The sequence below is a fragment of the Bubalus kerabau genome, chromosome 4, assembly GCF_029407905.1.
Source record: "Bubalus kerabau isolate K-KA32 ecotype Philippines breed swamp buffalo chromosome 4, PCC_UOA_SB_1v2, whole genome shotgun sequence".
NCBI classification, from domain to species: Eukaryota; Metazoa; Chordata; class Mammalia; order Artiodactyla; family Bovidae; genus Bubalus; species Bubalus kerabau.
Genome location: NC_073627.1, coordinates 15087289 through 15112802, shown reverse-complemented (window position 1 = coordinate 15112802; position 25514 = coordinate 15087289). Strand labels below are relative to the sequence as shown.

General features: G+C 40.4%; 1 protein-coding gene and 1 non-coding gene across 4 annotated transcripts in view; one reads left to right on the top strand and one right to left on the bottom strand.

The window, feature by feature from the left end:
* BPTF (bromodomain PHD finger transcription factor) overlaps positions 1 to 25514 on the bottom strand; it is a 135828-nt gene that overhangs the window by 99577 nt on the left and 10737 nt on the right. The gene's annotated exons all lie outside the window — the stretch shown is intronic.
* On the top strand, positions 24511 to 24583 carry TRNAE-UUC (transfer RNA glutamic acid (anticodon UUC)). The gene has a single exon. It is a non-coding gene; the product is annotated as a tRNA-Glu (tRNA).

Here is a 25514-nt window from a genome sequence, read left to right as displayed (position 1 = left end):
CTGAGCACAGCACAGCATGCTGTCCAGAGTGGCCAAAATATAAAGTTTGAGATGCTGCCTTGAAACTATCCATCCTAAAACTAGAAGTGCAGCAAAATCACATGGTACACTGTTAAAGAAAGCACAGGAGAACTGTACAAAAAAGATCTTAAAGACCCAGATAACCATGACAGTGTGATCACTCACCTAGAGCCAGACATCCTGGAGTGCGAAATCAAGTGGGCCTTAGGAAGCATGACTTTGAATGAAACTAGAAGAGGTGATGGAATTCCAGTTGAGCTGTTTCAAATTCTAAAAGATGATGCTGCGAAAGTGCTGCACTCAATATGCCAGCAAATTCGGAAAACTCAGCAGTGGTCACAGGACTGGAAAAGGTCAGTTTTCATTCCAATCCCAAAGAAAGGCAATGCCAAAGAATATTCAAACTATTGCACAATTGCACTCATCTCACACGCTAGCAAAGTAATGCTCAAAATTCTCCAAGCTAGGTTTCAATAGTACTGAGTGAACTGAGCGAGAACTTCCAGATATTCAAGCTAGATTTAGAAAAGGCAGACGAACCAGAGATCAAATTGCCAACATCCGCTGGATCATCAAAAAAGCAAGCGAGTTCCAGAAAAACATCTACTTCTGCTTCATTGACTATGCCAAAGCCTTTGACTGTGTGGACCACAACAAACTGTGGAAAATTCTGAAAGAGATGGGAATACCAGACCACCTTACCTGGCTCCTGAGAAATCTGTATGCAAGTCAGGAAGCAACAGTTAGAATCAGACATGGAACAACGGACTGGTTCCAAACTGGGATAAGAGTACGTCAAGGCTGTATATTGTCACCTTGCTTACTTAACTTCTATGCAGAGTACATCATGCAAAATGCTAGGCTGGATGAAGCACAAGCTGGAATCAAGATTGCTGGGAGAAATACCAACAACCTCAGATATGCAGATGACCCCATCCTTGTGGCAGAAAGCGAAGAGGAACTAAAGAGCCTCTTGATGAAAGTGAAAGAAGAGGGTGAAAAAGCTGGCTTAAAACTAAACATTCAAAAAACTAAGATCATGGCATCCAGTCCCATCACTTCATGGCAAATAGATGGGGAAACAATGGAAACAGTGACAGACTTTATTTTGGGGGACTCCAAAATCACTGCAGAGGGTGCTGCAGCCACAAAATTAAAAGACACTTGCTCCTTGGAAGAAAAGCTATGACAAACCTAGGCAGCATATTTAAAAGCGGAGATATTACTTTAACAACAAAGTCCTTATAGTCAAAGCTATGGTTTTTCCAGTGAGGTGAAGGTGAAGGTGAAGTCGCTCAGTCGTGTCCGACTCTTTGCGAAGGTGACTCTTATGGTTTTTCCAGTAGTCATGTACAGATGTGAGTGTTGGACCATATAGAAAGCTGAGTGCCGAAGAATTGATGCTTTTGAACTGCGGTGTTGGAGAAGACTCTTGAGAGTCCGTTGGACTGCAAGGAGATCAAACCAGTCAATCCTAAAGGAAATCAGTCCTGAATATTCATCGGAAGGACTGATACTTAAAGTTCCAATACTCTGGCCCCCTGAAGAGAAGAACTGACTCATTGGAAAAGACCCTGATGCTGGGAAAGACTGAAGGCAGGAGAAGGGAATGACAGAGGATGAGAAGGTTGGATGGCCTCACCGAATTGACGGACAAGAGTTTGAGCAAACTCTGGGAGTTGGTGATGGGCAGGGAAGCCTGGTGTGCTGCCAGCCATGGGGTCGCAAAGAGTTGCACACAACTGAGTGAATGAACGGAACTGAACCGAAACTGTTAAAAGTAGAGTATCAAAATGCAACTCAAATTTACAGAACCCCAGGTGAAGCTCAGTAATCTGTAGTTTTAATCTTTCTCCCCAGATAATTCCCATGTGCAGTAAAGTTGGAAAATTAGGGCTTTACTGAAATTGGATATTCCCCCTACCAAACAAAAAGTAGAGCTTTGGTGGAAACTCAAGGTAAGAAAGCTAAGAGGCCGCCTCAAGGCACGATTAGAAGAGGACTGGTGTGAAAGGAAACTGAAGCCTAATCAAAGACATTAATAAGACCACAAAGAGAATATGCTAAGGATGGAAAGTGGTCTGCATGGGGAGTCGGGGTGGAGTGGGGAGGGGAACCAAAGACCAGAAATTTGCCAATGTATTTCCAACACAGACTGGCTTAAGGGAGAGTTTCTTGACTGAACAACAAGGATTCTGGCCCATGTGACAGATTATTACCTTAACAGAAGAATTATGTTTTTATGTACACTATTTAAATAACCTGGCAGTTGCTGAGGCAACACTTTCCACTCCTCTGAATTCCATAATAGAAGTTTACTTAATAGGGTCTATGGGGACACCTCTTCTCTGAGCTCTCTGGAAGAACTGGTCAATAACACTAAGTGTTAACTGTTGCTTGGGGTCCTTTTCTACACGCCTGGGTTTTTTAAATATACACTTTTGGCACAATCTGTATTTGTTAATTTCCTATTGTTTTCATTTAAAAACTTGTCTATACATTTTAAGTAGATATTGCCTTCATTTGCTGAAGCTGCGAGAAATCCTAGACCTTTTTCAAGGCCCTGATAAGATGTTACCTTTCCGTCTTCTTCTGGGCCTCTGGGCCCGGTGCTTCTCTGACACTTTGTACAGCTCTCTGTTATAGCGTGAGCACGTTTATACTACAGGCAATTACTCATGGGTCCTCAGCTCATCTGTTAACTTCTTGAGAGCACAGACCATGTTTTACTGTAATAACTAAAATTAAAAAAGTGTTCAACAAATGATACCCAGAAGCAAAACTACCTACAAAGGGCAGAGATCCAGGGGTGCAGTCAGGCCAAGATTAAAATCCAGATGCCACTGCAGATGTTTCAGTTTGGCTTACACATTTTTACTGTTTTAATACTAAGAAGGATATTTACAGTATTTTCAGACTTTTCGACCCTATAACTCTATATATATGTGTTTCTATGGAAAAAAATGTTAATATTGTCTCCCTATTTCTAACTGCTATCTGAGGGAAGAAAGTATTGGTGTACAGGGTGAGTGAAGTTTGTTTCCAACAGAAGTTAATATTCAGTATCTAATCAAGTCTCATTCTTTAATCTAATGTTACACATAAACCATGAATGGCATAACAAAATAAATCATCTGTAATATGTTTACTGGGCTTCCCAGGTGGCTCAGTGGTAAATAAGTCACCAGCCAATACAGGAGACTGGGGTTCAGTCCCTGGGTCAGGAAAATTCCCTGGAGAAGGAAACTGCAACTCACTCCAGTATTCTTGCCTGGGAAATCCCATGGACAGAGGAGCCTGGTGGGCTATATATAGCCCATGAGGTCGCAAAGAGTCAGACACGACTTAGCAACTGAACAACAATCTATTTACTAGTCATCTTCTTAAAATTGGGCTCCCGTGGTGGCTCAGGCAGTAAAGAATCTTGCCTGCAATGCAGGAGACCCAGGTTCAATCTCTGGGTCGGTAAGATCCCCTGGAGAAGGTAATGGCTAATCACTCCAGTATTTGTGCCTGGAGAACTCCATCAACAGAGGAGCTTGGCAGGTTACTGTCCATGGGGTTGCGAAGAGTTAGATGCCACTGAGCAACTAACACACACTGTTTTTTAAATTATGAAACTAATTTGTCCAAAGTAACAAGGATATCTCCCTTTGATCTGGAAGAGTGTCCCAATCTAGCTTTAAGGTTATTACTCACAAGTTTGTGCTCTTCCGGTGAATCTCCTTTGTCTCCATTCCCTATCCTCCCATTTTAGTAATAACAGGAAAAATAGTAGCAGCTAGCTTTCACAAGGGCTTCCTATACGCCAGAGAGAGGAACTGTGCTAATAAACACATTTAAATGCATTATCTCCACATCAACTCCATGAACTAGGTATTATTATTATCATCTCCTTTTAAAGATGCATGTAGAAAGGCTGAATGACTGGTCCAAGGTAACAGTCAGTGCCACTAAGAGTTACAGTAAAGGAGAAGTCCACCTGTCTCGTAAGCTTATGCTCTTTACTGCATTAGACTTTCTCCCCTATTGTTAAAAAACCACTGGAGTCAACCTCTCAGGTAAAAGGGATTTGAGAAATAAGAAGAGTCCTTTGTGCAGGTGGCAGAAATAGCAGCTAAAGGAGATCAATGACACAGTTAGAAAGTTTGGACATCTAAAGCAAAAATTTTAACGAGGCATCATTTCAAGTGCTTAATGGCCATGTATGGTTAGTGGCTTACCAGACTGGACAGTACATATACAGAACATTTCCATCACCACAGAAAGTTCTTTGGAGAACCCTGGTCTAGAAATGTATCTAGGGACTACTCCACAACCCTAGCCCCCTGGGTTAACAACACAAGGCTAAAATGCATTTCAGTAGTCTCTCCCTTTAAAACAACTGCAAAATACAAAAAGCATTCTCTGTGAAATTCCAGCAAAATAAGGAGTCTATCAAAACTGAAATAAAGATGTAAGCCTCAGATAAAGAAACCCATATAAATATATACACCTACATACAGATTTAAGAATTGATAAGAGTACACAATACGCGCTCTAAAGAAGCACCCCCAAAATTGGAAATAACCTAAATGTTTATCAGGAGGAAATGGATAAATATAATGGAATACTACATAGTATTTAAAAACAAATGAACTAGGTGTATCAACACGAACAATGAATACTTTTTAAAAAGTGAAACAAGCAAGTTAATTAAACACCCAAAGACCATCTACGTAAAAATTTTAAACATAAAACAATAATGGCATACAAACATATGTAAGTGAAAGTGAAAGTTGCTCAGTCGTGTCCGACTGTTCGCAACCCCATGGACTGTAAACTGCCAGGCTCCCCTGTCCATGGAATTCTCCAGGCAAGAATACTGGAGTTCCTTCTCCAGGGGATCTTCCCAACCCAGGGATCAAACCCAGGTCTCCCGCATTGAAGGCAGACTCTTTACCGTCTGAGCCACCAGGGAAGTCCATAAACATATATAGGACAAGTATAAAACACACCAACTTCAGGAGAATAAATACCTCTGGAGGAGCAAGGAAGGGAAAAGGAGAGAGAATGTTAACCTCTAATATTCTCTTAAAATAGACAGAACTGGAACAAATACGGAGAAAATGTCAGTATTTACTAAATCTAGCTAGGGTGTTAAAGAGTGTACATTATCTTATTTTTCAAACTTTTTTGAATGCCTGAAATATTTTCTAGTTATTTTCAGAGGAAAGTTTCTTTCTTTTTTTTTTTTAAATACAAAGTTTTTCTTTTATTTTGAACAATCATATGCATTTTTATGAAATTAAGAGGGAAAACTAGCCTTATGTTTATTTAACATCATTACCATTTCCAGTCTTCTCCATTTTATGCATTTTCATACCTGTTACATTTCCCTTCATCCTGCTGCTGCTAAGTCGCTTCAGTCGTGTCCGACTCTGTGCGACCCCATAGACGGCAGCTCACCAGGCTCCCCCGTCCCTGGGATTCTCAAGGCAAGAATACTGGAGTGGGTTGCCATTTCCTTCTCCAATGCATGAAAGTGAAAAGTGAAAGTGAAGTCGCTCAGTCGTGTCCGACTCTTAGCAACCCCATGGACTGCAGCCTACCAGGCTCCTCCATCCATGGGATTTTCCAGGCAAGAGTACTGGAGTGGGGTGCCACTGCCTTCTCCCGAAAGTTTCTTATATTTGACAAGTTTACTTCCATAGTACGCTTAATTGTTGTGTCCAGCTCTTTGTGACTCCATGGATAGTAGCCCACCAGGCTCCTCTGTCCATGGGATTCTCCAGACAAGAATATTGGAGTGGGCAGCCATTCTCTTCTCCAGGGGATCTCACCCACCCAGGGATCTAACCCAGGTCTCTGCATTGCAGGCGGATTCTGTACCATCTGAGCCACCAAGGAAGCCCCTGAAAATTAGCACCACTATGAGCTCAGTTGGGTCCAACTCTGCAACCCCATGGACTGTAGCCCACCAGGCTCCTCTGCCCATGGATACTGGAGTGGGACTTACCACTGAACTCAATGGTTCTTCAACCATTTCTGAATATGCTACTTTCTGTATAGTCAAGAAATTTCACTATAGTAGAAAAGGTGAAATTCTGGCTTCAACAAAAGTTGAAGAATTCATTTACTAATTTCTTTTAGCCTTTGAAAAATAAAAATTTTACATAGTATTATACCTCTTTAGTTTCTTCTCCAAATAAAACGTTTCTAGAACAGTTCAGAAACATTGTAAGTAACATTACCAAAGAATCTTGCTTCTTAAATATCTGGCACAAAAACTATTACGACATAAAAATCTCTTAAGTTTTCACAATGAATTAAAAAAGAATCTATCAGTCCACAGTAACACTCAAAAGGAAGGAAGGGAGAGCTCTTCAAATGCTAATATATGAAAGAATGAAAAATCAGAAAAAAATCATTATGCAATCACGAGTGTAATAACCGATTCAGGCAAGGCCTGAATGAATGCTAAAACCACTGGGTGAGAGCCTGATGGGCAATGGGATATTCTCACCATAATATCACCTCATAAATTACCTATTCCTAAAAGGCAGACTCAACCTTTACAAAGTGATCAAACTTATTGTCAATAATGGGACAAACTGATGCCATGCCTTCTGCTGAGATGCGCAAAGGAAGACACAACATCTCTTACACAGAATTCCCACCAAAAACATCTAAACTGAGTCTATAAAGAGCAATCAGATAAACCCAAACAGTGAGACGCTCTGAAGACAACTGGCCTAGACAATTAAGAAATGTCATTGTTGGGGATTCCCCAGTGACCCAGTGGTTAGGACTCCATGCTTCCACTGCTGAGCGGCTGGGTTTGATTCCTGGTCAGGGAACTAAGATCCTACAAGCTGAACGATGTGGCCAAAAAAAACAAAAAGTCATTGTCACAAAAGAACCTTTCCCTCTCCAAAAGTGACAGGACAGCTCTAGATTAAAGGAACAAAAGAGATGTCAGCTAAAAGCAACACATGACCCTTGAATGAATCCTGGATAAACAAAAAGACAAAACAGCAGTAAAGAGCAATTAGGAAAATTTGAAATGGAATATTATATTATATCTGTGTTAAATTAAATGTCTTGAGTATGCTGCAGAATCTAGAAGTGAAATGTCATGATGCCTGCAATTTACTGTCAAACAGTTCAGCAAAAAGAAAAATTTAAAAGACTGAGAAAGTAAATATAGCGAAAATGTTTTTTAAAAAATTGGTGAATTCAAGAGAAAGGTATACTGGGTGTTCACTGTACTATTCTTTCAGCTTTTCTGCATATTTGAAATTATGTAGTGTTTAGAAAATATGTTCTACAGTTTCTTACTTTTAACTGCTTCAATGATTTGTTTTAATTTTTTCAATATATAAGCTAACAGGAAGTATCATGTTATAGTCTAAATATAGACTAAGATTAAATAAGATTATTAAATTAACTGCAAACTCAACATCAACTGATAGGTGAGACAGAAAGTGCTACAACGTTATCACCTGTTTTATCCAGCCTGTCTCTGAAAACATCTGACATATTTGGCCACAACACCCTTCTAAACTTCCTTCTGCCAAACGACTCATTCTCCCTGACTGGTGTTCCTCTGCCATACATCTCTCTTAATTCCCCAAAGTTTAGTCCTAAACAGATTCTCCTGCTTTCCCTTAATTATCAGTGGACTCGATTACCACCCAAATATCAATGACTTCTAAATGCATTTCTCTACCCAGACCTCTCTTCATAACCCCAGAGACATTATTTCCAACCAACCCCCACTAGCTATTTTCAACAGGATGCCCCAGGTAGGAAATGAAAACAAAAAGGGTTCATAAAAGTTTCAGGTCAGTTCAGTCGCTCAGTCGTGTCCGACTCTTCGAGACCCCATGAATCACAGCACGCCAGGCCTCCCTGTCCATCACCAACTCCCGGAGTTCACCTAGACTCACGTCCATCGAGTCAGTGACGCCATCCAGCCACCTCATCCTCTGTCGTCCCCTTCTCCTCCTGCCCCCAATCCCTCCCAGCATCAGCCGTTTCCAATGAGTCAACTCTTTGCATGAGGTAGCCAAAGTACTGGAGTTTCAGCTTTAGCATCATTCCTTCCAAAGAACACCCAGGACTGATCTCCTTTAGAATGGACTAGCTGGATCTCCTTGCAGTCCAAGGGACTCTCAAGAGTCTTCTCCAACACCACAGTTCAAAAGCATCAATTCTTTGGCACTCAGCTTTCTTCACAGTCCAACTCTCACATCCATACGTGACTACTGGAAAAACCATAGCCTTGACTAGACAGACCTTTGTTGGCAAAGTCTCTGCTTTTGAATATGCTATCTAGGTTGGTCATAACTTTCCTTCCAAGGAGTAAGCGTCTTTTAATTTCATGGCTGCAATCACCATCTGCAGTGATTTTGGAGCCCAAAAATATAAAGTCTGACACTGTTTCCACTCTTTCCCCATCTATTTCCCATGAAGTGATGGGACCAGATGCCATGATCTTTGTTTTCTGAATGTTGAGCTTTTGGCCAACTTTTCCACTCTCCTCTTTCACTTTCATCAAGAGGCTTTTGAGTTCCTCTTCACTTTCTGCCATAAGGGTGGTGTCATCTGCATATCTGAGGTTATTGATACTTCTCCCAGCAATCTTGATTCCAGCTTGTGCTTCTTCCAGTCCAGCCTTTCTCATGATGTACTCTGCATAGAAGTTAAATAAGCAGAGTGACAATATACAGCCTTGGCGTACTCCTTTTCCTATTTGGAACCAGTCTGTTGTCCCATGTCCAGCTCTAACTGTTGCTTCCTGACCTGCATATAGGTTTCTCAAGAGGCAGGTCAGGTGGTCTGGTATTCCCATCTCTTTCAGAATTTTCCACAGTTTATTGTGATCCACACAATCAAAGGCTTTGGCATAGTCAATAAAGCAGAAATAGATGTTCTTTTGTAACTCTCTTGCTTTTTCCATGATCCAGCGGATGTTTACAATTTGATCTCTGGTTCCTCTGCCTTTTCTAAAACCTGCTTGAACATCTGGAAGTTCACGGTTCACGTATTGCTGAAACATGGTTTGGAGAATTTTGAGCATTACTTTACAAGCGTGTGAGATGAGGGCAATTGTGGGATAGTTTGAGCATTCTTTGGCATTGCCTTTCTTTGGGATTGGAATGAAAACTGACCTTTTCCAGTCCTGTGGCCACTGCTGAGTTTTCCAAATTTGCTGGCAAATTGAGCGCAGCACTTTTATAGCATCATCTTTCAGGATTTGAAATAGCTCAACTGGAATTCCATCACCTCCACTAGCTTTGTTCATAGTAAGCAAATTTTTAAATCCCTAAATTAAACAAACATTTTGTAATGATAAAGAATGCAGTCTACAATGAAGATACAGAAGTTATGAACAACTTAATAAAAAGCAAATATGACTGGACTGTGTCAGTCCTCAACTTTCAGCCTTTCAGTGGTCCCCACCGTACTTGGATTACAATCCAAACTCCTTCCTGAGACCCACAAGGACCCCCGTGAGGTGGGCCCTGCCGACTGCTCCAACCTCAGCCACCCTCCCTTCCTTTCTGCTTCAGTAACACTGGACTCCTGGACCTCGCAAAGCTTTCTGCCTCCCCACAGCTGTTCTCTCTGTCTAGGATACTCCCTCCCACTCCTTCAAGCAGCCAGTTCCTCATTCATTCAAATCTTTTCGCTCATAGTATTTTATCACATTTTCAACTCTTAAGAGTTTCATTCAATTAACATATGCCTCCACTAGACTGAAACCTCCACAATGGCCAGGACAATTTTTGTTGGACTTGTCAGGCCTAGTACTTATGACAGTGCTTGGCCCATGGTAGATTCCTGAATTAGCTGCTGCATGAATTAATAAACAAATAAACTGGCATCACACAATCAAACAACATAAAGCACAACTATAAAAACTTCAAGGAGAACCGGACAGAAACAGAGTAGTAGCAAGAGCCTTTAAGACACTTCTTTTTTGAACCTTAACGGATGTAGGAGACTGAAAGGTGAACGCAGGTCATAAATTCAAGTGTCCATAAAGAGGAAGTGGAACAGTGAAGTGAACAGTCAGAGGCAATCTACAGGGCCCAACCAGAACTAACCTCATCAAAAAACGGTGGGAACTATGACCCAGCAATCCCACTACTGGGCATATACCTGAGAAAACCATAACTGGAAAAGACACGTGCGCCAGTGTTCACAGCAGCACGCTTCCAACAGCAGGACATGGAGGCAACCTGGATGCGCATCAACAGGTGAACGGACAGGGAAGATATGCTACATACGTACAGGGGAACACTGCTCGGTCATAACAAAGAACGAACAATCTGAGTCAGTTCTAGTGAGGCGGATGAATTTAGAGCCTCTTATACAGAGTGAAGTAAGTCAGAAAGAGAAAAATAAACACAGTATACTAACACATATACATGGAACCTAGAAAAGTGGTATTGATGAGCCTAAATGCAGGGAAGGAACGGAGATGCAGATAGAGCGAATGGACTTCTGGACACAGTGAGGGAAGAAAAGAGCGGGACGAAAGAAGAAGGTAGCATAAATACACCACCCTGTGTAAAACAGATGGCTGGTGAGACGGTATGGGACTACGCAGGGAGCCCAGCCTGGTGCTCTGTGATGACAACCTAGAGTCGTGGGGTGGGAGGAAGGGAGGGAGGGGATGTATGTATAATCATGGCCGATCTGTGTCATTGTACGGCAGAAACCAACACATTTAAAGCAATTTTCTTCCCATTAAAAAAATTTTTTAAAGGTGGGACTGATTACAATAAATAAAATTGGTGATGATATATGAGAACCACCACAGGTACAGAAGCTATTAAAATAATGCTAATGAAGTCTAAACCCTGAGTGCAAGGACAACTGTCAAAGAATTACTGAACACCAAAACTAAATGAAAAATAGGGAAAAAAAAATAAACAAAACAAAACAGAAAACAAACCAATAATGATAGGAGAAACTGAGGAAGATGTCAGTGGGCTCTTATCCGTAGAACAGCTCAGATGGTTTTCAATATATTTCAGAGGGCAGAAAAGGAAAATATTTTAAAAGTCCTTTTTAAAAAAGCCAGGATAACAGTGTCACCAAAACCTAACAAAGAGAAGCACCTTCCCTTCCACAAAAGAAATGATGGGCCAATCATAGTTATTAAACTAAAATTTAAAATACATTTTAAAAATGGCAAATAAGGTCTTCCCTGATGGTCCAGTGGTTAAGAATCCACCTTACAATGCAGGGGACACTGGTTCAATCCCTGGTCCAGGAAGATCCCACATTCCGTGGAGCAACTAAGCCCCCTGGGCCACAACTCCTGAGCCCACACGTCGCAACTACTGAAGACCCCACACCTACAGCCTGTGCTCTGCAACAACAGAGGCCACCACTATGAGACACCCACACGCTGCAATGAAGAGAAGCCCCCCACGCACTGCAACAAAGAGAAGCCCCCCACTCACTGCAACTAGAGAAAGCTCATGAGCATCAGCAAAGACCCAGTGCAGCTAAAAATGAAAATAAATATATCCTTTTTTAAAATGGCAAATAAAATCCAGAAGCATACTATGTTTAAGTACCTATGAAAAATTACAGAATAATACATACTTTTGGGGGGGGGGGGTGGAAGAAAAAAAAAAAAAAAAAAATACATACTTTTTAATCCAGCAATTCCCTTTCTAAGAATTCACCATATAACATATGCACATATACATTCATTTTGGTACTGTTTGCAACAGCCAGAAGCTGTAAATAATTTAAACATCCACCAATAAGGAACTGACTAAAATAAAAAGACTATTATATTGTACTTCCGCACAAGGGAAAACCATGCAGCTCCTAAGAAGAATGTGGCCCAAAGCCAAGTCAAGATGGCGTACGCTCACTCGAGCCAAGGGCTCCACCAAGCTGCAACTAAAACCTCTGGACAGAGTACAGAAGAAGCAACCAGCAAAGCACTGGGGGGCTGGGGGTGGGGTGGGGGGTGGCAAAAGCACAAGGACTGGCTAGGAGAGTCGAAACTTAGAGGAAGCAACAACCAACAACAAGCAGAGGCTTGTTTCCCTATTTTTTCTCCTGGAATAGAAGAAGCTCACAGTGGATCTATGGCAAGAAACATGAACAGAAAAAAACGCAGAGAAACCCTGTCTTTCAGGCAGAAGACTGACGAAAGGGTCCCCTGGAGCTGAAGAGTACGAGGGAAATACCAGGTTTGTGATTTTACTCCCTCCACCCTTTCTGGCCCCTGCCTCAAGGGAGGCTCCAATTACAGAAACCACAAGGAAATCACATCTTTCTGGACAGTAGATAAAGCAAAGGGGGCCCCTGCAAGCCAGAGTATGGAAGGATCCCAGAACATACAGCTGAGGGAAAACCTACAAACAGCAATAGAAAACAACAATACTCACGAGAGAACAATAATTCAAATAACTGCAAAGGGTGGAATAGCCTTAAAGTGCTTACAGAAGTATCAACCCAGAATTCTATAACCTTCAAAAATACCCTTCAACAATTCAGGAAAAATTAAAACATTTCAGATGAAGAAAAACTACAAGAATTTGATGCCTGAAATCCTGCTTTAAAACAAACGGTAAAAATAGTAAAATAAACAGAAATAATACCAGAGTGAAAACTGGACTTTCAGGAACAAAGGAAGAGCAACAAATTAAAGAACAAACAAAAAAAGGCAGCTTCAACTCTTAAGCAATTTGAAATACGTATAATGGTTGAGAGCGAAAAATTGTCACAACGTCCAATGGGGCTTTCAGTGTAAATAGAGGTTGATACAGAAGGCCAACTGTACTGCGCCACTTTATCAGGGGACTTGACATCTGGAGATGCTGATTACCTGCAGGGGTCCTGGGAATCAGTCCCCCATAAATAAAAAGGGACAACTATAGACATATATGTGACAGCATTGGGGAGGGGACTAGGATAAGTGAACCTTTATGGTTCTGACACTTTAAAATTTTACCTAAAGAAATAAAAAACTAAGTAGGTAAGTATTTTGCAATTCCTAGAGGAACCACTAAAAAAGTAGCACAGATATAACCAAAAAGCTAATAAATTAAAATAGGACAATATTCAACTAATGCAAAAAGCAGGCAGGAAAGAGAGGAAACAGAGGAACCAAAAGAAAAAGAAAAAAGATGGGAATTCCCTGGAGGGCCACAGTCCAATGGTTAGGACTACAGCCCTTTCACTGCCGAGGGCCAGTGTTCAATTCCTGGTTGGGGAACTAAGATCCCATAAGCCTTGCAGTGCAGCCAAAAAGAAAAAAATAAATACATTTAATGTAAATAACCTAAATTCACTGTCATAAGACTGGATTAAAAAACAAACAAGGAACCCCTTTAAAATATGACATAGTAAGTAGACTTAAAAGTACAAGGGTGGAAAAAGGTATACCATGCTAATTCTCTACTCAAAAAGAGAGAAACTGAATTTGTTATATTAATATCAAACAGTAGATTTTAAGCAAAGACTATTACCGGAGTAAAGAAGGTCATTTCATAATGATAAAGAGGTCAAATAATCAAGAAGGCAAACCACCATAAATGTTTATGAATCTAATAACAGAATCACAAAATACATGAAGTATAAACATACAAAACTGAAAGGAGACAGAGAACAAATCTGTGACAATGCTTGTAAATTTCAACACTCCTCTCTTAGTAATCAACAGAACAAGTAGATGGAAAATCCACAAGGATATAGAAGACTTTAACAACAGTATCAACACACTTGACCTAACTGACATTTAAGGAACACTCTACCCAACAGCAGCAGAATCTTCCTTCCTTGTACATATGGAACAGTCACCTAAACAGACAATATTCTGAGTCATAAAACAAATCTCAAATGATTTCATTTTTTAAACATTTAGTCATACTCTGACATATGAAGTTAAATAGAAGCCAATTTTTATAGTAGCAAAGACTTAAGCAACTTAAACGGCCACCAAGAGATGAATGGATAAAGATGTGGTAATATATACACAACAGAGTATTCTTACTCAGCCATTAAAAAAAAAGAAAAGAAACAATGCCATTTGAAGCAACATAGATGAACCTAGAGATTTATCAGACTAAGTGAAATAAGTCAGACAAAGACAAATATTATAAAACACCACTTCTATGTGGAATCTAAAAAAATAATACAAATTAACTTGTTTACCAAACAGAAACAGACTAACAGACATACAAAACAAACGTAAGCTGACCAAAGGGGAAAGGGGGCAGAGATAAATGGGAGAATGGGATTAACAGATACACACCATCATACAGAAAATAAACAAGGAAAAGGGGAAAGGGGGCAGAGACAAATGGGAGTATGGGATTAACAGATACACACCATCATACAGAAAATAAACAAGGATTTACTGTATAGCAGAGGGAACTGCATTCAATATCTTGTAATAAACTATAATGGAAAAGAATAAAAAAGAAAAGAAATAGATATACTGAATATACTGATATACTGAATCACTTTGCTACACACCTGAAACTAACACAATATTGTACATCAATTATACTTCAATTAAAAAAAAGAAAATCCAGCTTGGAAAAGGAGACATAAAACCATCTCTATTTGCCAGACAACATGATTACCTATGTAGAAAATCCCAAGAAAACCGCCACCCCGGCAAAAATCTACCAGACTAGCAATTGAGTTTAACAAGGTCACAAAGATCAATACACAAAAATCAATTATATTTTTATTATAACAATTAATAACTGGAAATTCAAATTCTTTTTCTTCTGGTCATACCATGAGGCATGTGGCATCTTAGTTTTCCAATCAGGGATCAAATCCTGCCCTCTGCATTGGACTGGACGCACAGAGTCCTAACTACTGAACCACCAGGGAAGTCCCCAAGTTCAAATTAAAAAAAAATAAGTACCAGATATAATAGCACCAAAAATCATGAAAGATTTAGGTACAACGTAATAATATGAACAGGACCAGTATGATTAAAACAACAACAACAACAAAAAACAGTGATGAAAGAGAACAAAGACTTGAATTAATGGAGAGACAAAATGTGCTCATGGATTAGACAGTTAAAAGAAAGAAACACCAGCCACAGACCAGAAGAAACTGCAAGCACATTACACAAGCAACAATGCACTTAAATTCAAAACCAAAATGAAATATCCCTATATGCTTACTAGGACAGCAAAAGACAAAAAAGTCATAGCACAACAATTAGTGAAATATTAGCATCAGTCTCATTGAATTTAGAAAGAACACGAAGATGCTTCTCATTTCAACTAGTATTTAACATCGCTTTGGAGATGGTAGGTAATGCAATTTGAAAAGAAAAAAAAAAAGGAGAAATAAACATAAGAAGAGCAGATGTATGCACATGATTCACGTTTGAAAATGATGCCACTTTATTCCTGGAAAATCCAACCCAACAAATAAGCTATTAGAAACAATCAGAAAAGAGAAGAGGTGGCTAAATACAAAACTGATCTTTAAAATCCATGACTCCATGAGAGCAGACATTTTCATAGACACATTATTTAAAGACATACTAAGATCTCATGGGATAAGGGAAAAGATTTACAAAACTAATTATGCATTATCTAATTTTTTTAAAAAAAAAGGTACATTTCTATGCACAAATAAGTATTCCTCATATAAATACACACACATCCACACAAAGCTGGTTATGTAAGGAGTGACCAAACTATTAATGCTATCTTCTGAGTTTTCTAAGTTTTCTGTAGTTCTTTCCTGATAAAGAGAAAAGTGAAAGTGAAAGTGAAGTCGCTCAGTAGTGTCCGACTCTTTGCGACCCCATGGACTGTAGCCTATCAGGCTCTTCCGTCCATGGGATTTTCCAGGCAAGAGTGCTAGAGTGAATTGCCATTTCCTGCTCCAGGGGATCTTCCCAACCCAGGAATCGAAGCCGGGTCTCCCGCATTGCAGGCAGACGCTTTACCGTCTGAGCCACCAGGGAAGCCCCATAATATAAAGAGAAAAAGTAAAAATTAAAAACTGAAGTTCTTACTAGACTTTTAAGTGGTATTTTAAAAATTCAAAGGTCTTTTCCTAACCTAGTTATCCAAATCACAGATGAATGAAGCTCAAGAGCTCAGAAAGGGGTTGGCAAACTGGCCAGCCAAAGGCTGTTTTTATAAATAAAGTTTTATTCAAACACAGCCATGCTCGTCTTTACCTGTTGTCTCCAGTTGGTATCATGCTACAATGGCAGAGTTGAGTAGTTACAGCAGAGACAGTCTAGCCCACAAAGACCACAATATTTACTATCCAGCACTTTATAAGAGAAAGTTTGCCAATTCCTTGCCCACTAGGATCATCTAGTCACAGAGGAATGGTCTCTACAAGGTCAAATTCAAGCTAAGGAGCAATAAAGAATTTCATTCCCACTTGGTCAGATAACCGTCAGAGACATAGTTCAGGAGCTAAACCTCAGGCTTTCATATTACAAGTAAGTATATTTACCAATAAATTGATGAGGAAAGGACTTTGGGCCTAGTCTATATCCAAGAACACCTGCTAAAGATCTGAGTAAACGTCTGTAAGTTCCAGAAAAAATCCATTTAAAAGCCACATAAACACAGATTGGGGAAGGTCTAAAAACAAATAGGTAATAAGAGTATAACCTGGTTCAGCCTATTAAATGCAGCCCAACAATCTTATCTTAGGAATCTACCTTATAGAAACACCAGTCTGGGTGACTAAAGATACATCTCTAGCACATTTAGAACAGCACTGTCTGTAAAAGCAAAAAGGGACTAAAATTCCAATAGGGCTAGCTTTTCAAGGCAAATAAACTTTAACACCAATTGTAAATTGGTGTTAAATTGCAATTATGTACTATTAGTAAAGGGGAAAAAAAGGCCACCTCACATCTTTAATTCACTTGGACTCTGCAGTATTCAAGTTTGTGACCCCTGCCATACACAATCTCCCATGGTTAGGTTTCTCCTAAAACGCAGGGAGGATTTATAACTCAAGTTATTTATAATTAAGGACAATAATATATCTGGATAAAGGCAATCTTCCAAGTTTACAGAGAATCAGAAATCTGAGGAATTTCACCCAGATAATTCAAACTAAAAAGCTCAAATATGTATCTGAAATTACAGTAAAATCATTTTTTAATTTTTTTATTATTTGAATAATACTTTGAAAGCAGATTATGGTCTTAAGTTGGAGAAAAGGGTAATTTATTAAGACTTCAAGGAGTGTGTGAAAGAATTCTGATGTCTAGAAGAACAGGGAAAACTGCACTGATAGGAAAGTTTAACATTTTATTAGCTATTTTAAATGCTAGACTATTTCCTCCGACAAGTCTTGATATAGCTATGTAAGGATTAGAAGGCAAAAGGACAAGATGAGAAATTCCTCACAGATTAATGTGTGCATTTCTGAAATGCTTTTTAAGTTCCATAAATAGGATATACTATAAACAGACCTCAAAGGGGGCAATGTTAGCATACTGAAATCAAGGAGGAAGCCATGACAGTAAAATGTAGAAAGTGCACCTACTGAACACAGTCATTCAGCATGAATCACTCGGCCAGGCAGTCTCCCAAGTGAATGAAATCTAGAACACATCCATGAGGAGAGAAGAGTCTAAGCATCAGGTTTCTTGGCAAATGTGCTGAGGCTCCATATTGCAATTTAACATCACTTTAATAACAAAAGAATCCCACCCCAAAAGTGATGTCTTTTCCTTGAAAACTATTAAAGTAGTTAAGTCATTTGTCCAGAGACTCCTGAGAAAGAGGTTTTATACAGAATTCAGACAACTGAAGGCAATGGCACCCTACTCCAGCACTCTTGCCTGGAAAATCCCATGGACGGAGCCTGGTGGCCTGCAGTCCATGGGGTCGCTAAGAGTCGGACATGACTGAAGCGACTTAGCAGCAGCAGCAGACAACTGAGATGACCTATCGGTACCTATCGGTACTCATTTCACAAACCAACTTTCAGACTTTTACAATACGGAATTCTCTTAGTTGTCAAACTAAATGTCTCATCTAAAAATCTCTGAAGAATTTTAATTCTTTTTTCCCTTCTGTCTTACATCTATGACTTCACTTAATTTTCTCAGGACCATGACAGATTTTTTTTAAAACTAAAGGTTAGCTGACTGCCTCTCCTCTTTCCCTACCAGAAAGAACAACAAATGATGCCATCTTCCCAAAGATGAGTCCAAATCTCACTCCAGAAATTCAACACCATCACATCGACAAATAATGCTTTGCTGACAGGCTTAACAGAGAAGAACCACAGTCAGAGTGCGGGGGCTAATGCAGGATTCAGAGCAAATACAAAGCCAGAGGAAAAGGGATAAACTCCCACAGTCTAGCAGAAGCAGACCGACTACAACAAACCACTCGGCCCAAGGGAACTTTCTGTGATGATAAGAAATGACCCAAATGTTCTACACCCCGTGCTCCTGGGCACGGGAAATGTAGCTAGTGCCAATGAAGAACTGAAGTCTGAATTTTACTTAATTTAAATAGCCCCACATGGCTAGTGGCTGCCATACTGGACAGGGCAAAACTAAGAGTGAAAAGAATCTAGGTTTGTTTTTTTTTTTAACACGCAATTCAACAATTACTGGTGCTGCCTACTGCATACTAGAGATAGAGGCGGCGCTAAGAGGCGAGAGATGAATGAGAACCTCCCTGCTCTAAGGCAGGTTCTAACCAAGGAGACAGCCACATAATTACAGTCCATTTCAGCAGAATGTCTTAACAAATATAGATAAAATGATGGGGACTTCCCTGGTCATCCAGTGGCTAAGCTCTGTGCTCCTAATGCAGGGGGCCTGGGTTCAATCCCTGTCAGGAAACTGGATCCCACATGTCCCAACTAAGAGTTGTCATGCTGCAACTAAGACCTCGTGTAGCCAAATAAATAAATACTTAAAAAAAAAGAAGATATACTGATGAAGGGATTGAATAATCCTCCCTAAATGTTTATGGACTTAATAACAGAACCTCAAACTATTAATACGTGAAAACTTAACAGAATTCCAGAGAGAAATAGGCAAATCTGTGACAGTAATTGTAGACTTCAACATTCCTCTCTTGATTATCAACAGAACAGACCGGTGGAAAACTAGCAAGGATGCAGAAGACCTTTACACTGCAACCAACCTAACCTGACTCTTCAGGAACACTCTACCAACCAGCAGAAGAATGCACCTTCTTTCTAAGTACACTTGGAACATTCACCTAGACAAACAACATTTGGGGGCACAAAACAAACCTTTAAAGATGCTTTACAAAATTACAGACATATGAACACAATGAAATTAAGTTAGAAATAAGTAACAGAAAGACATCTTTGAAAACCCTCAAATATTTGGAAACTGAACAATATATAAATGCATACAGTCCTGGGGGGCTAGGGGAGAGATAAAAGAACTTAGTTTCGCCTAAGGACAAGGGAATGGTGACCAGAGAAGGCAAGCTGGACAGGATACGGATGGCTGACTAGGAGTGAATCATCACAGCAGTGAGTAACTGGAAGGTGTGTGAGGGGAGGGCTTCCTGGGTGGTGCAATGGTAAAGAATCGGCCTGCTAATGCAGAAGACACAAGAGATGAGAGTTCAATTCCCAGGTCAGGAAGATCCCCTGGAGTAGGAAATGGCAATCCACTCCAGTATTCTTGCCTGGAAAATTCCACAGACTGAGGAGCCTGGTGGGCTACAGTCCACAGGGTCACAAAGAGTCAGACATCCTGAGCAACTGAGCACAGCACAGAAGCACAGCGTGAGGGGAACTTTTACAGAGAAATTCAGTACTGCTTGACAGTCAAATTTAAGGTGAAGAGAAATAAGTTGTGAACAAAAAAACAAAGGAGATTTAGAAGTCAAGTCAACTTTGACCATACCCCACGTCTATCACTGAGATGTGTCATTCTAAGTCCTAAATTACCAGGTTGGCCAAAAAGTTCATCTGGGTCTTTCTGTACGATGTTATGAAAAAAACCAAATGAACTTTTTGGCCAACCGAGTATTTTTTTAATATTTCTCTTCAAGGTACAAAATCTATCACCTGCTTTATTTCAGCTGCCTAATTTCCTTGATTAATTCTTACCCCACTCCAATTCATCCTCTAGCCTATAGCCAGAGGTGGGGAAAAAAAACAACACTCATCTGATCACATCACTCTGATCCTTCATGGTTTTCCCTCCAGTCTATTTCATGCAATGATCGTATGGCCTAGAATCCTCTTTCCCTTCCCCTACCCCAGCTGCTTCAATTCTGAACTCAACTGTCACCTCTTTAAGGAGGCTTTTTGTGACAGCCCCCCATACACACACACCACAAAGTCACTGTTACTCGCCCCCTCTGGAAGCACTTCTCTCACTGATACACTGGCTACCTTCCCCTGTGGATTCAGGGCAGGGGCCACATCTGCTTTGTTTGCGGCTTTATCTCACAGAATGCTTGGAACACAGCAGGTTCTCAACAGGTATTTTTTAAATAAATGAACAATTCAGCAAAGCAACAGAACATGAGGCCGGCAGAGGAAGCAAAAGTCAAGTCAGAACTATCCACATACACTAACACACATACTCATTTTCCCACAGAAGATTTATAAGAAAGGGGATAACATGGTCAGCTTTGTCTCAGAGCAGAGCAGTATGTACATGGAAGATGGAAACAAGAGATGAATGGAAAAAAGGAGACCAGGCAGGCAGGCTGGTTCCTCGAGAGACCAAGTACAGGATAAAGAAGGCCTGATTCAGGTTACCATTAGCATGGATGGACAAGAGAACTGAAAGATATTTAAAAGAGACATAAGATGTAAACTGAACAAGACCTGGTGACAAGCCTGCAAATGGAGGGTGAGGCACAGGGAGGAATCTGTCACTTCCTCACTTCTGACTTGGGCAATTCAGTGGGCAGTGCCATTATTAACTGAGAAGGAAATGGGAGGTCGGGAGCGGTCATTAAAGCATGAACTCTATTTGGAACACGTGGAATTAGATGTGCCTATAGGACTTCCAAGAGGGGTTCAAGAAGGAGTCACTCATCCATGAGTTAAAACACAGGAAGGAAACCATGACTTCAGAGATGTGGGTGTTAGAGGCCACGGAGGTATTAGATTTTATGAGTAATCTAAAAAAAAAAAAAATGCAAATGAGAGCTTTTAACCCACTGAATGCAAAGCTGGTTTATAAATAACCAGTGCTGGTGAAATAGACACTTTCATACACTGCCAGTGAAAATGCATTTTTTTATTATAAAGTATCTATATATGTTATATATAAATGAGGCTTCCCAGGTGGCTTAGTGGTAAAGAACCTGCCTGAATAATGCAGGAGACGCGGAATCAATCCCCGGGTCGGAAAGATCCCTTGGAGTAGGAAATGGCAACCCACTCCAGTACTTCTGCCTGGAAAATTCCATGATCAGAGGAGCCTGGTGGGCTACAGTCCATGGGACTGCAAAGAATCGGACATGACTGAGCGACTGAGCACGCACGCATGTTATATAATATTTATAATACATCAGGAATACATAGTAAAGCCTTAAAAAAAAAATCAGGAATGTGAACTAAGATTAGTCTAAAGGTTTAGTCACTACAAGTAATCACAGCAAACACACTCAACCCTCCATATCCAGGAGTTCGGCATCGGAGGACTGGAGTCTTGGGCACCAGCAGACTTCAGTATCATGGTGAGGGGTCAGTCCTAGAGCCGACCACCCACAGATACTAAGGAATGACTGTACAGTAGAGCTTAACTATTTGGTAAAGCCTTAGGACAGAACCTTATTTTATATCAGCCCCCTCCTGTTCCCCAAAAATTTTATACACCAAAGCCAGATTACTTTTTCAAAAAGCTCAGCTTTATCATGACACATTCCAGCTTTAAAACATTCAATGACTCCCCACTGCCTACTAAGTACAATTTCCTCAAACTGGCATTTATTGAAGTTGGACCAAAATATAAACTCCACTTATCTGCAGTCTTGTCTGAATGTGCACGTTCCTCTCATCTGGTACCTTTCAGCTCCCTTTTCTCTTCCTGTTCCATCTCCACCTGGAGAAATCCTACCCAACTTTCGAGACACATCTCAAATTTAACCTTGCTCTTGAACCCATTTCTGACCTCCCAAATAGAATATGACTTCTCTCCCTAATTTGTTTTTCTTACAGCATTTACCATGGCCTGCCCTATGTTATTTTATATTTATGTACTGTGTTATTATTCACTCTTGAGAACTCCTGGGAATAGGGACCGATTTATCCATCACTGGATGTCATGAAGGTTTTTAACACACTACCTTGCACTCTGAGTAAGTATTAGGTTAAGCTATTTTTAAACTTTTTTGTAGAGAAATACTTAATGTGACTTCACTTTACACACAATTAATATGTAACATGAACTAATATCCTTTTCTTCTCAACACTTGGTAAATTGACAACAAAGAAGTACAAAAGATAAAAACATACCAGAACAAAGAGAAAAGAACCACAGTGAGACATCACCTCACACCTGTCGTTATGGCTATTATCAAAAAGATAAGAAGTAACAAGTGTTGGTAAGGATGTGGTAAAAAGGAAACCCTTGTCCACTGCTGGTGGGAATATAACTTGGTGAGGCCACTATGGAAAACAGTATGAAAGTTCCTCAAAAAATTAAAAGTAAAATTACCATATGATCCAGCAGTTCCACTTCTGAATATACATCCCAAGAAAAAGAAATCACTGTCTCAAAAAGATATCTACACCTCCATGTCCACTGCAACACTATTCATTAGCTATAAGTAAATGTTTACAGCAGTTTTATTTATAATCAAGACATGAAATAGCTTTTATGTCCATTGATGGATGGACACAGAAAATGTGGTGTACACACACACAATATGGAATATTATTCAGGCATAAAAAAGAAGGAAATCCTGCCATTTGTGACAACATGGACAGACCCTGAAGACATTATGCTAAGTGAAATGAGTGAGACAGAAAAAGACAAATACAGTATGATCTCACTTATATGTGGAAACTAAAAAACAAGCCAACAAACAAGCTCATAGATACAGAGAACAGACTGATGGTTACCAGAGGCAGGGGATAGTGGGTGGGCAAAATGGGTGAAGATGAGTCAAAAGACACAAGCTTGCAGTTACAAATAAGTCACAGACGTGTATGGTACAACGTGGTAACTATGCTTAAGAAAGCATATGTATCATATGTATTGTATATTTAAAAGCTGCTAACAGAGTAGATAGGAGAAGGCAATGGCACCCCACTCCAGTACTCTTGCCTGGAAAATCCCATGGGTGGAGGAGCCTAGTAGGCTGCAGTCCATGGGGTCGCTAAGAGTCGGACTCGACTGAGCGACTTCACTTTCACTTTTCACTTTCATGCATTGCAGAAGGAAATGGCAACCCACTCCAGTGTTCTTGCCTGGAGAATCCCAGGGACGGGGGAGCCTGGTGGGCTGCCGTCTATGGGGTCGCACAGAGTTGGACACGACTGAAGTGACTTAGCAGCAGCAGCAACAGAGTAGATCTCAAAATTTCTCATCGCAAGAGAAAAACATGTTTTGTAACTATGTATTGATATGTTGACAGATGTTAACTAGACTTACTGTGGCGATCATTTGGCAATATATAGAAATACCAAATCATTACATTGTATACCTGCAACTAAAATTAAGTTATATATCAATTATGGGCATGTGTATGCTCAGTCCACCAGGCTCCTCTGCCCATGGAATGTTTCAGGCAACTGGAGTGGGTTGCCACTTCCTACTCCAGGGGATCTTCCTGACCTAGGGACCCAACCTGCATCTCCTGCATTGGCAGGCAGATTCTTTACCACTGTACCACTTGGGAAGCCCTTATATCAATTATATCACAATTTAAACAAAAGATTGCTCAGGTTTTTAACAGGGAAATTTAGTGAAGGGTGCCTACTCTAACCGTGAACTCTAGCCACCTGACCCCCAGCTTCGCAGGGTACTTGGCACTCACCCTCGGACCCCTACTTCCAGATCCCAGTAAAACATGGAAGAAACCTTCCCTTAAGAAACCAAATAGAGGACTTTGCTTGCAATCCAGTCGTTAAAACTCGTCGCTTCCAATGCAGGGGGCACAGGCTCGATCCCTGTTCAGGGAACTAGGATCATACATGCTTCGTAACACAGGCAAAAAAGGAAAAAAAAGAAAAAAAAAAACCAAACAGATTCATATGAGAATAACAGAAGTGTGAAAGAGAAAACAAATACACAAAAACAAAAACATTGATATCTGGGATCCCAGCGCCCCATTACTTCACAGTGAAACCCACCAACTGTCAAGCCATGGGCACCCACCAAGTGTGTACCCAGCGCTTCACTCCTAAATGTGAACAGCTGAGGGTCAAGAGGCTTTTGAAAAGAAGCCTCCAATGTCAAAGAGGAAAAAACTAAAACATAAGAACGGAGTCTGATGAAACAAAAGAAACAAAGTGGAAAAAAAAAATCCTATAATAGAGAATTCCCTGGTAGTCCAGGGGTTAAGACTTGGCACTTTCACTGCCACAGGCCCAGGTTCGATTCCTGGTTGGGAAACTAATACCCTACAACTCACGAAGTGCAGTTGACCTCCACCCAACACAAAAAAAAACTATAATAAATGTCCTTAGTTGCATCCACGAAGAAAATGCTCTGAAAAAAGGAACAGAGCTTTTGCCACAGGCCCAGGTTCGATTCCTGGTTGGGAAACTAATACCCTACAACTCACGAAGTGCAGTTGACCTCCACCCAACACAAAAAAAAACTATAATAAATGTCCTTAGTTGCATCCACGAAGAAAATGCTCTGAAAAAAGGAACAGAGCTTCGGGAAACTATATAGCATAAATAATTATTATGTTAGCTGAACTTTCAAAATTTAGTAACAAGAAAACCACTTAGTGAAAAACGGCAAAATATTTCAGCAGACACTTCACCAATGATTTTCTTCACAGCAAAGAAGCACATGAAAAGATGCTCAGCATTACCATTAGGGAAATGCAAATTAAAACCATAATGAAATATAACTCTGTGACCCCATGGACTGTAGCCCATCAGGCTCCTCTGTCCATGGGGATTTTCCAGGCAAGAATACTGAAGTGGGTTGCCATGCCCTCCTCCAGCGGATCTTCACAACCAAGGGATTGAACTCAGGTCTCCCGCACTGCAGGCGGATTCTTTACCGTCTGAGCCACCAGGGAAGCCCTGAAACATACCACTATACACCTATTAGAATGGCTAGAACCCTCATCCATTGCTGGTGAGGATGCAAAATGTTTAACTGGAAATGCTTAACTAGAAAAGAGTTTGGGGCTTCCCTGGTAGCTAAGTGGTCAAGAGTCTGCCTGCCATTGCTGGGGACATGGGTTCAATTCCTGACCTGGGAGGATCCCACATGCCACAGGGCAGCTAGGTCTACGCACCACAACTTCCTGAGCCTGCGCTCTAGACTTCAAGAGCTGCAGCTACTGAGCCCGAGTGCCGCAACG